The 13,383-nt window shown below is 38.1% G+C and overlaps 1 protein-coding gene across 11 annotated transcripts in view; it reads left to right on the top strand.

Annotated features, from left to right (window-relative positions):
• The window catches only part of MGAT4C (MGAT4 family member C), a 677,866-nt gene that overhangs the window by 476,019 nt on the left and 188,464 nt on the right, over positions 1 to 13,383 (top strand). The gene's annotated exons all lie outside the window — the stretch shown is intronic.

Genomic DNA, 13,383 nt, shown 5'->3' with positions numbered 1-13,383 from the left:
AATCTGAAAGGATTTCTCTGTTAAGCTTAATTTGGGGGCTGGTAGTTGGAAAGCCAGAACTGGAAGATCTGAGGTCCCTTTCAGGAGGTGGCAGTGAAACTCAGTCCTCTGTCAATCCCTATCTGTCTCCTGCCACAGTGGTGTTGGTAGGAAAAGCTTTCATTTTGGGGGTATCTCACACAGCCACCAAGCTGCTGTGGCAGTCACCATCTTTCCCAGTTTGGTTGGTGTAAACATGCTTGAGACTGTCAGTGAACGACAGACCACAATCATGAAAGAGAGCAATGCATTCTAGGAGGAACAGTGTGTGTACTTCTGCCTGTGGGCCGGTGGCCATGCCTTATGCAAGACCTTGCTCTTCTTCGGAAGTTTTTATCTAAGATTTCTTTTACTTTAATTGTCTTATTTGTCTTTGAGAGAAAAATAATAAATAAACTCAAACAGCAGTGCTTCCTGCTGGAACCAGGTTGGGGGCTTGAAGAGCAGGACTTGGAGGTCACAGAGTCTAGGCTAGATTGTGGCCCCTCTTTTCTCCTCCTGGGCTCTTCTCACTGCATGAGGGAGGTGTTAGTTTTCTATTGCTCTGTGACACATTTCCACAAACTTAGATGCCTGAAACAATAGACGTTATGTCACAGTTTCAACGGGTCAGTGATACAGGCATAGCTTAAATAGGCTTTTGCTCAGAGTCTCAAGAGGCTGCAATAAAGGTTTTATCAAGCTGTGTTCCTTTCTGGTGTTCACATCCTCTTTCAGGCCCAAGTGTTGGCAGAATTCTGTTCCTTGCGGCTGTAGACTGAGGTCCCTATTTTCATGCTGGCTGTCAGCTGGAAGCTGCTCTTAGCTCCTACAGGCTGCTTCAGTTCTTTGCCAGGAGGCTGTCTCACAGGTCTCTCTCAACAAGGCTTCAAAACCAGGAGGAGAGTCTCTTGCTTGAGTTTGTGAAGATGGAGTCTTACATAACAGTGTAATCATGGGAGTAACGTCCCATCGCTTTTGCCGTATTCTGCTGGCCGTTTAAGTCAGTCACAGGTTCTGCCTATACTCAAACGGAAAGAATTATACAAGGCTGTGACTCCCTGAGGGTCACCTTAGGATGTGTCTGCAACAAGGAGCAGTCACAGAATCTTCTGAGACCTCTAAGTGGCTGTCAACCACCACTGCTTAACCATTAGTGGAAACTTTCTACAAATCTTCCTAAACTTGTAATTGGCAGAGCTCATGGAGATGAACTAATTTTGAATGAGGAAAGTGGATCAGTAACCAAGAGAAAGTGATAATTGGAGCCAGAAAGATGGCCAGCTGCCTCCTCCTACCCTTTCAACCAGAAAAAACTGTAGCCACATGTACTTATTGTAGGTTTGGAGAGCTGGAGCAAGGGCTGTAGTGTTGGACTCTCGTTAAGACATTTTGGACCAGGGACCCCTGTTTTCACCCGTTATCAACAGGAGGGCAATTGAGAGTCACACTGCTGATATTGTCACTTGGGGCCACCATTGTTGTTAGTCTGATTAATGAGGCACAATATCTAGAGGCTTCCTGCTCCTGGACTCCTTTAGAAGCTAGAATCAGTCCCCTCCTCCTGCACTGTTGAAAGTCCTGAGGGACCGGCAGAACCCTCAGGAGCTGGGAGGTATGTGCGTATGTGTGGAGGGGGTGAATGGGGAGTTACTGCCTTTCACAAGCCATTGCTGGGGGGCTGTAGACAGATGGGTTGGATGGCACAGCTACTCCTTCAGCTCTTCCCCTCCCCACTTTTCCTCCTCTTTTATTCTTTCTATATGTCTCGAAAGACCCTAATATTTTATTGTACTTTCACTGACAATCAAATCAAATCAGTAAAGACTTTTGAAACTTCTAAGTACAAAGTCCAGTGTCTTTATATACAGAAACTACAGGATTAAAAAAGAAGTGAGTAAATGTGGAATGTGCAGTAAGAGAAATAGTGAAAAAGGTGTTTATGTAATGTCCCATGCCTATTCACATGGGGACAAAGCATCAACATTTGAGAATCTGAGAGGACCAGCAAGGCTTCACTCAGTCATTGAAATAAGAGAAATGATGCAATTTCAGATGAAGGAGAGATTGAAACTGAAGTAGCATCGGTGATTGGCAAAAACAGCTTTGCTACCCGTGAGCAGAAAGGGAGTGCTGTGTTTCTTCGCATTTGTCTTGCAGGTTCCTGCCACGGCGAGATTTGGCCACGTGTTCTCTGGAGTTGGGTTAAATGGGTGCCTTGCTATGACCACCTTGGTCTTCACAGCATAAAGGGGAACATGTCCTACTTGAGGCTGAGACCCTGGGAAAACTCACATTGTACTCAGTGGCCTTTAAATGTTCTTCCCAGGCCCTCCGGAAGCTGTGTAGAAGGCCCAGCCAAAGGGAGACACCTGGCTAATTTGACGGGAGAGTAAAAAGAAGAGGGCCGGCGGTGGAGTGGGATTATTTCTGAGACACTGGGAGACCACTGTCAGTAACATGAATGATATCTTCTTAACTTCTTCCTCTCCCTCAGTCTCTCATGATGTGCGGGCTGATGGGCCAAGCAGGCTCAGGTGAGGATCAGGATGAGTGGCTTGGTGGGACCAAGCCGGACAATTGGTGAGACAGAAGCAAAAGGCTGTCAGCATTGTCAGACCAAGCTGCTTTGGCATGTGGTTATCCACCTGCAGTTAGGGCTGGAGGAGGTTTACTTGGCATTTATATGACACTTAATAAAGTGCTTTTCCACATACAGCAGGCAGGCAGCTCTAGGACCTGAGGCCAGCCCTGCATCGGCTGCCTTGGAAGCACTCATTGCTGCTTCCCACTGCCTTTTCCTCTGGGCAGACAGCTCTGCCTGTGAGGGGAGTCCCCCTAGACTTTCAAGGTAGAGTCTTGATCCAACCTGGCAAAATGTGAGGACCAAAATAAGTAAGGGAAGCAATGAATTATAAGGTATTAAAAAAAAGTATGTCTATATCAATAATAAAGATAATAAACAGGGGAGAAGGTATGGTCCTTTCTTACATTAGAATGCAGAAGACCAATGTAGAGAGAGAGTGGGAGTTGCAAAATTGTCATTTGCTTCTGTAATAGTAAAGATTGGATCAAACAAGAATCACTAATAAATGCTAAATCTAAGGGGAAATGTTTTATGTGAAGCAGGATATTTGTGTGTTAGTAAAGTGACTCTCCAGAGACTGCTTATTAGTTGCAAAGGAGAACAAAAAGAGTCATTACAGTGGAAAACCAGACAGCACCTGGGCTGTTGTTTTAATTTTCAAAATTAACATCACCAGTGAGGGACCGATGGATATTATGTTCCCCTAGATTCGATTCCCGGAAAACAAACTCGTCTATGTACTATTATTGCCTGGAATGCATAATCTAAAACTAATCATAAGGAAACATCAGACAAATCTAAAATGAGCAACATTTTCTTAAAAAGGAGGCAGTGAGGATTGTATTCTTCAAATTATCATTGGCATGAAAGACAAAGAAAGGCTCTGCTATGATTCAAAGAGGCTAAAGAGATATAGTAATTAAATGCAACCCCTCCTCTTAGATTTGGTCCTATGTTGGAGAGGTAAAAATGTTCTGAAGAGGGCCTGGCCCCGTGGCTGAGTGGTTAAGTTTGCGCGCTCCGCTGCAGGCAGCCCAGTGTTTCATTGGTTCGAATCCTGGGAGCGGACATGGCACTGCTCATCGGACCACGCTGAGGCAGTGTCCCACATGCCACAACTCTAAGGACCCACAAAAAAGAATATACAACTATGTACCGGGGGGCTTTGGGGTGAAAAAGGAAAAAAATAAAATCTTTAAAAAAAAAATGTTCTGAAGAGTCTTGTTGGGTCAATAAACTAAATTAGAATGTAGACAGGTATTATTTTAAAATATTGTATCAATATTAAATTTACTAAAGTTGATAATTTTTCTGTGGTTATGTAAGAGAATTAAAGGAATTAAAGTCAAATTACGTAGGAGTAAAAGGCCATGATGTGTGTGACTTCCCTCAAATGGTGAGAGAGAGAAAAGAAAGGGAGAGAGACTAAACAAAGAAAGAACAGAGTAAAATGTTAGTAATAGTTAAATCTAGGTTCAGAGTGTATGGCTTTCTTTATACTATTTTTATTCTTGCTAGTTTTCTGTAAATTTTTAGTTATTTCCAAATAAAAAGTTTACATAAAAAGTTATCCAATATAGGGCCAGCCCTGTGGCATAGTAGCTAAGCTCGTGCTCTCTGCTTTGGTGGCCTAGGATTCACAGGTTTGGATCACGAGTGTGAACCTGCACACCCCTCATCAAGCCATGCTGTGGCAGCATCCCACATACAAGAAATAGAAGAAGATCGGCACAGATGTTAGCTTAGTGACAATTTTCCTTAAGCAAAAAGAGGAAGAGTGGTAACAGATGTTAGCTCAGGGCCAATCTTCCTCACTAAAAAAAAATAAAAAAATAAAAAAATTATACTATATATTGTTAAATTAAAAAAGATGTAGTACAGTGTACTTAATATTGCTCTCTCAATTGTTCAAAAATGAATACAAATACTAAGATACACACACTCATTAATAAGCATGGGAGTGTCTGGAAGGATACATATGACAAGAAAATGTTAACAGCATTTAATTCTGGGTTCCGGACTGTTTATCTGGACGGAACAGACTTACTTTTCCCTGTATAACCCTTTTTCAATATTTGAATTGAAAAAAATATTTGCATGTACTTTTTAAATGAAAAAAGAAAGAGAGCTTAATTTAACTCAGTTTAATATGTAGTAATCACTTTCTGTACATTTGTCTGGCCTCTAGAAATATAATGAAGCAGTTGCTGTTGGAATCCCATGGCTTCACGGAGCTCATGTCCTACTTGGAGAGAGAGGGATAAGAGCTTTAAGTCAATGAAGAAAGTTAAAGAACTAAGGTGGTATGACTAAAATAAAATGAAGGGAAAAGAAGTATGAAACCTTGGTTGTACTGCTAGATCCCCCACTGATTTAACTGCTGCTCACCTACTTTATACTTTTTCTCACTTTGTAAGAGGGTGATTAACACTTTTTCCACAACTTTCCATATCAGGGTGTTCTAAGGATTGATGAGATCATTTTTATGAGATTCCTGAACTTCACTTGGAAAGGGGATAAAACAAATACAACAGATGAGATTATTGATATTGGTTGTAAAACACATTTCTTTGAAACGTGCTCAAACACCAGCAAAAATAAAGAAAAAAAGAGAGAGCGAAAGAAAGAAAAGAGAAAAAGAGAACAGAGATATAAACCTTCTTAAATTAACTTCTTGAGACTTTCAGCAGCCCTCTGAAATTTCTGTGTAATTCAGCATTTCACAGCAAATATAGTCATGTTCCTTCCTCTGCAGGCTTTCGTGAAGACAAATTTCCATGTTATCAAAGCCAGATTTATTGAGACATCCAAAAGTGATGATTTGGGGACAATGGCCTTGCGCTGATTCCACTGAGATTGAATCAAAGTTTGCCATGGTATCTGGCTCCTCTTTTGGAACATGTCCAGTTTTAATAATGCAGTTGCTATGGAACATTTCCTAAAGGAAAAACACAAGAATATCAGCCGAACACCACCACATAAAAACAAAATTAAGAGGTTGTGTGTGAAACGGATGTTAACAGTCAACCTTTAAGATCACAAAAGCAATAAATTCCAAGTTTGAACTTGAAACATGGATCTTAGAGATTCCCATGGCACCACATATTACTAGCTGTAATGAAAAACTTTTAATGTTATTCTAGAGGCCCAGAATGCATGAGATCTGCTGGAAATGAACATTTTAGATCTGTAATATTAATGCTATGTTTGTATAATACTTTATCTTTTTTCAAAGGCTTTCACATTTATTATCTCATTTGAGAGCCTTTGCTGCTTGTCTAATGGCGTTTTCATTAAACCACATCACCTCTCCAGGAATGTCTTCATTCCTCTTATGACTAGAAAGTACACCTTAATTGTAACAGTAAATAATTGTATGCTTTATTATTGTGTAGTGTGGAATTACTCAATATTGATTATTGTGTTGTGTGGAACACAATATTGCTTATTGAGTTAAAAGGCTTAACAATTTGAAGATGGCATACAATACAAGTTTAGATCCGTTACAGCGTTCTATCTGTGCTGTCCAGATTTTCCAGCCCATTAGAGCTGCCCCTTCAGCAACAACTTTGTAACTGCTGACCCTGAAACCGTGTAAGCTGCATTCAAATAAACTCTATAAGAGTGTAGAATGCGTGTGCCCACCTTTGCATGGTAATGCCTCCTTTTCATGTTTAGTAAACCTGAAGACTCTAATCGAAAACATCAAATACTGTAGCATAATAAACTAGAAAACTATGAAAATGTATAAAATATGACAAGGTAGCACTCAAGACAACCAATTCTTTTAATCATGGATCATTCTTTGCAGATGGATCAAAGCATCTTCTATGTATTCAAACTTCTGTATAACTTGACGGTATAATGTACTGGCAGAAGATGAGTCTGACCAACGCTAATATTTAGGCCTTGCAGACCCTTGATTGGGGCTCTTTATTGAAGAAGAAAGCCACTAATCCATTTTGATAATGACTTCTTAATTTTATCACAGGTTCACATAGCTTTTAAAAAAGTCAAGAGAAATGACTAAACTACAACCCAGTCATTATATTATTATTGCCTTAGTATTTTGTAGTAAATGATAACTAAAAGTGACCTAAATTTTGCAAAATAATTCTATATAATTCAAATGACTCCACAACTGCAGCATACGTCTTTTAGCTGGCTGATGCAAGATGCCAAGCGCACAGAATACAGAGGAAGAAAACAGTAGGATATGAAGCAAGCTTTCACTCAAAGGAAATGAAAAGCTGCAAAAGTATTATTTGTGATCATCAAAACATTATTAAGAACCACCTAGGTGTTGTAATTTAAGGTTGTAAAGTAGGCTGGCTTTATAAAACATGGAAAAAAGAAATTCCTTGTCCTTTAGGATTGTAATGTAGAATTATTTATGGATGAAATACTACAATTAATTGTATGATATCACTTTCCAATGTGTTCTTTTAAGTATCTTATTTTCTATCTTCCCTGTCATATCTCCTGATTCACATTTTCATGTAACTTTATTCTATTACAAATGGGTTGTGAGCCTCAAAAAATTTAAGCCAAGATTAGTTTTTCTCCTAATATATAAACCCTTTTGCATGATGTTAACTCTCTAACTTAATTTCCACAGAGTGTAAATAAAAGAAGAAGTTGAACCTATTGTAGCAGTATTTTGGGTCAGCTCATAAGTCTGATTAAAAGAAAACGTTTTAATCAATAATTTTTTTAAATGTTACATGAATAAGATGATTTTTCTTCTTTTACTACTGCTTAGTATTGTAAATAGTGATTTTAAAGTTTTTATTATTGGTTATGTTTATATAATGTTCACAATGTGCTGGGCACTGTGTCAGGCACTTTACACGCGCTTTGGCCCCGAACTCCACAACAATCCTAAGAGTTGCAAATGATTTTTATCACAATTTTATTGATAAGAAAACCTAGGCTTAGTTAGGAGGGTCACATTGCTGGTGAGTAATGGAACTGGGAAACAAACTAAACGTTGGTTATCCATCTCCAGAAATTTCCTCCACCCGGTTTTACGAAATAGATTGCCACTTTGTTCATTGTGTTTGTATGTGTATATATGATGTGTGTGTGTGTATATTTTCTACATCCTTTTCATGTTTATATTAAACTATATATCTACACTCTTTCTACTTTCTCTCTGAATATAAATTTTTTTCTAAAAAGACTATGCTAATGGGACATGTAACATACTTCTCTTGCTCAAGATAAAGTCTTTTCCAATTAAACAAATTGAGCTGAGATTTTTTGAAACTCTCTAGCAATTATTTACCAGGATAATTACAGTGAATAACTCTGCTTCTTAGGCTCATGGTGACAGAATATTTTTGCTTGTATTAAATTGCCCACTTGTGTTATCTCTAGCAATCAACTTCTATTTTCTTTCAAGTTGAACTTGAGATGGTCCTTGAATCATTTAGTTAGTAAATCTGCTTGTAATTTTACCATTTTAACTGACCATATGAGATCTCTCAGCCCCCTGTTCCCACCCATGATACTCATATATTTGCATGATAAAGAAGCATCCTACATGTGTCATTGATTTCAGAACCTGAGCAGTGGTAACTTTCTTGGTCTTTGGTTTTGTGTTGGTCATGGTGGATGACTCATTGACATCCATTTTTACTTCCCGTATTATTAATTTAGGCTGTTTTTGTAATCTTACCTTCCTTGCCAGAGATTTAGAAACTGGAACTGGGACCTAATCTTTGCCTAGAAGGTATGAGTCGAAACCTGCTGGGATGAGAGTGGAGTTGCTGAGATTTCTTTTTCCTGAAATAGAGATACAGAGAGGATGAAATCTCTTTTGTGGAGCTGCTGCACATGTCTTGTCAACTTTAAGGAGTCAGAGGGCCAAGCCACTTAGCATAAGACGCCTGAGATCTGGAAAGAATTCAAGTCTTTGAATCCAGGTCTTTCAACCAACCCTGAAAACTCCCTCCTTGTAGACTGTTAGGGGAGACTGCACCTTTCATTATTTTCTTGTATTTGCATCAAAAGCGAATGTATTTTCAGTGACTATAAACTCTATGTTTCTGTAATATCAATACCACATCTACGTTTACATTTTGAATGGCTGTAAATTAGACTTTTCAGTCTGCTGCGGACAGTTTAGATTTTATTTTATTTTTTAAAGATTGGCACCTGAGCTAACAACTATTGCCCATCTTCTTTTTTCCTTCTTCTTTTTCTTCTCCCCAAAGCCCCCCAGTACACACTTGTATATTCTAGTTGTGAGTGCCTCCAGTTGTGCTATGTGGGACGCCACCTCAGCATGGCCTGACAAGCAGTGCCATGTTCATGCCCAGGATCCGGACCAGCGAAACCCTGGGGTGCCATAGCGGAGCATGCGAACTTAACCACTTGGCCATGGGGCTGGCCTTTGGACAGGTTAGATTGTTATCTAGAAGTGTCACATAAAGTTATATGAATCCAAAAGTGCGTCTTAAAATATACCTACTTTCTGTTACATAGCCTTGACTCAAGTTTTTGTAGTAATTATTGTTGTTGATTTTTAACTCACATCACAAATATTTATTTAACAACAACTTTATTCCAGGTACTACGCTAAGCTCTAAGGAAAATAACAATGAATAAGACCCAGCACTGGCCTTCCAGAATTACTCTTCAGTGAAAGAAACAAGTACTTACTTAGGAGTAGGTATAAGATACTGTGAGATTCACAGTAAAGGTGCTTGACTTAGTCTATAGCATTAAGGGAAGATTTCCAAGAGGAGTGTCTTCAAAGCTTAGATTAAAAAAAAAAAAAAGACAGTACAAGTTAGCCAAGGAAAATGATATGACATATTTCAGATAGCACATACAGACACTCAGGGATAAGAGAGAGCCATCCATATGGCTCAATCTGCAAAAAAGTCAGTAGGTATGCCTCAGAGATACTGCCAATTTGGTTGCGGACCACCACAATAAAGTGAATATCTCAATAAAGCCAGTCACAATTTTTCTGGTTTCCCAGCACATATAAAAGTTATGTTTATACTATACCATAGCCTATTAAATGTGCAATAGCATTATTTCTAAAAAACCAATGTACATACCTTAATTAATTTATTGCTGAAAAATGCTAACCACTATCTGAGCCTTCAGCAAGTTGTAATCTTTTGGCTGGTGGAGAGTCTTATAAAAAACATAGTATCTATGAAGTGTAGTAAAGTGAAGCTCAATAAAAGAAAGTATGGCTGTATGACAAAAGCATAGTTGGGTGACAGAGGCTGGGAACAAGGGGGCAGAGGGAAAGATGAGGCTGGAGAAGTTGGCAGAGTAGAGAGGAAATGGTACAAAATGAACCTCATATAGCTTTAGTATGAAGTTTATGTTGTTCCTCTTGTGAAGGAGGAAGTCACTGGAGACTTTTAGTGTTATTAAAGGAGTAACATGAATATATTTACATATTAGGGAAAAAATCCCTTTTGATTCTCTGTCAATGGAATGGAAGTAGACAACTTTAGAACAGAGGTGTCAGTCAAGCTTATGCTGAGTTTGTGAGGAAGAGGATGATGTGGTCTGAACAGAGATTGTGGCATGGAGAAGAAGAAAAGCAGATGAATATGAACAAGAAGCAGAGTCAAAAGGATATGCATTACGTGACTAAATATATAGACCTGGAGTTCATGAGAAAGAGCTGCCCTGAGAATCAGAAGGACATAAATAAACCCATGGAAATAGATGAAATATCCCAGCAATGTAAGAAGAGAAAAAGTTTTTTTTTAAGTAGAAAAGAACTAAGGACAAGTCTTTGAAAAATATCCACATTTAGGAAAGGCAGGAAGAAAGAAATAAAGACAGCCCAAATAAGTAGACCAAAAAACTAAGAGAAAAGTAATATAATGAGCTAAGAGAAAATCATATTTCATGAAGGTGGGAGGAGGCAACAGTGTCAAATGCAGTACCAGTTCATGTGAGGCAAAAAACAGCAAGATGCAAACACACTGGAAAGTGTGCATTGGTTTTAGCAAAAACAAGGTCACTGGTGATCTTGGAAATAGCAGTTTCAGTGGAGTAGTGTGGGAAGAATACAAATTAGCATGGGTTTAGGAATGAATTAGAGGTAAATTAGGAGAGACAAAACTCAAGCAACTAATGGGAAGGGAGAAAGAGAGGGTGTTAAGTAGAGGGGACAACTAGTGTCGGCCAGAAGCTCTGCACTGATGCATGACTTGTCAAGGATTCTGTCAGCGCAAACCAGGACTTATGCATACATACACTGTTTACAAGACACAGATTGGTACCTATTTTGCATTTAGAATGATACTTAAACCACAACAGCATGCTGACTCAGCGAGTGATTCATATTGATGGAGAGCTTCTCTCAAGTGTGCGTGGAAAGTGCAGTGCTAGGTGTACAGTCATTCTTCAATAAACATCCGCATGATGCCCTTAAAGGACTGCGCCTATTAATCCTGGGTTGTCTATCACTTTGTGAAAATCAATTGAAATCTTTAGGGTTTTTTTGCTTGTAGTTTTTTTCCCCAAAATGCTGGTCTTATATCAGTATAACATGAGGTTGTATCAGTTTCTATTTGAAATAATTCAATTTAAATATATTATTTTCAGATGTTCTTAAGAATACATCTTTAGAGAAATGCACTTATATTTTTTACGCACAATTAAACCAGATGGCCTTTGAAAGTGAATTGTATGTACTAAACAAGAAACTTACATCTTAGCCCACTGTCATGCCTTTCATTGTTATTACTACTGCTACCATGATCATACATTATTTTGAATATGGAAGAAAAATCATTATCATCAAGTATCGAGTGAGAGTAGCATGCCCAGTTTCAGGTAAGAGCACTTAATCGATTACAAAATACACATGATAAACCTGTAAATATTAGAAAATGTCATAGACTATTGAAGCCATCATGGAATAAAGAGAATATAGCTAAGTTGTCTTTAAATGATTTTGATAGTAAGAAATGTTAGAAATATGATTTATACATATGCTTACTAGAATTTTATTTCACAGGGAAAACATTATGAAAGATTATATCAGCTTAAAAGAAAAAAAAATTAGTTCTCTTCATGCGTTCTTTAAAAGTTTATGAATATTGTTTAGATGCTCATACCATACATATTTAGAAAGGGAATACCTAAAAGAGAAAACTATAAAATAAATGAAATTGCTCTCTTCTGCTATGCTATTATCGAGGACACTTAATTCATCCTTCTTTCTAGTCATAGCAGAAAGAAATTGTCCTGGAATTCACGAACAAACCACCAAGGCCATGGAGGTACAACTGTGAGACCTGACAGCCCAAAGGGAGATTAAAGGTCCCACTCCTTGAAACACAGCAAGACTGTCCCCTATCAAAGGCTGCACCTTTGGAGTCCTTGTAATAAAGGTCTGAAAAGTAATCTAGTGTGCCATTAACATCAAAGTCTCTGCCAGCCTGCAATATTGGTTTGCTTTAAACTGTGGGGTACTAACCATCTGGCTTGCTTCCAGGTTCTTAGTTGCTTACGGGGTAAGCACTGAAACTTTGTTATAGAAACTTACCTCTTTGAAACAGACTTGCATATAAGCAGCTTATAGAGAAAATTGTTTCCTGCAAAATATCACTTTCTTTTCTAAAACATGTTTAAATCACACTGAGCAGCAAGGGCATTAATCATGTAAAATTCCTATGATGACACCCATATGTTACTATGGAATCAATCTGGGTCTAAAAATCTAAAACAGAATAGATTCCTCAGTCACTACCTGTGTTACTGAGTCCCTACTCCACTGCTGGCACATTACAACTATTTTTTTCTACAGTTTATTAGATCCTTGTGTATGATTTAACATTATAGGAAATGCGACATATTGATTGCTGTATGGGCTCAGAGAGTGTTTCTCCATGTAATATCAAATAACATCCCACAGGGCCAGTCATAGATGTTAGATATTAGTGAATGGTGACATTCTCCCCCCAAATTCTCACCTCTCACTTGTGAAACTCATTGTCTTTTCTTGTCCAGCTGCCAATTTTTTCTTTTCCTTTCCTCCTTGATGAATATGTACATACATATGATAAATATGTACATACGTATTCACAATTAATGCCAGATGAGCAGAGGACAACTCTTTATTCTGCATTCCTTTTCACTAGGTTAAAATATCAAATAAGTGGGCACTCTTCTAAACTTTGTACGTGTTTTACTTCATTCGTCCACACCACAGCCTTCTGAGGTAGGTGTAATTTTCCCCACATAGATATGAAAAAAACTGAAGAATGGAAGGATCAATAATCCAAGAATATATGATCAGTAACCTAGTCAGAGTTGAAACCAGGACACACGAGTCTCAGCTCTTATGTGCTCAAATACTCTGTTTTACTGCTTTTCCTTCCAAATCTGACCACGATTGAAGTACTTTGCGATATGTCTTATGTTAATTTATTTGAGAAGAAATTTCTCGAACCCTTTTGTGAATTTTGTCTTAGCACCAAAAAACCAAAGGATATTGAGCTAATATTGATTTGTCAAATAAAATGTAGGGTTTTTCATGTTAAAATTTTTCCACAAAGAGAAATGATCAGAGAAGTGGGACTGCCTTGCCAAAACTGACAAGCTTTGTACCGAGTCACTTGATCCTTTTAAGTTTCATTTTCCTAACTTCTATTTGCCTTTGTTAGAAGGTCGTCATTTGGGATTAAATAATACAAATGATGTGCATGTTCATTTTCAACTACAAATTTCTATAAAAATACAAAATAGTACTATTATAGTGTTACCAAAGTGAAAATTAGAATTCTACC

Source organism: Equus asinus, chromosome 4 (assembly GCF_041296235.1).
Source record: "Equus asinus isolate D_3611 breed Donkey chromosome 4, EquAss-T2T_v2, whole genome shotgun sequence".
Taxonomy (NCBI): domain Eukaryota; kingdom Metazoa; phylum Chordata; class Mammalia; order Perissodactyla; family Equidae; genus Equus; species Equus asinus.
Note: the sequence above shows the minus strand (reverse complement) of the source record. Positions and strands in the feature narration are given on the sequence as shown.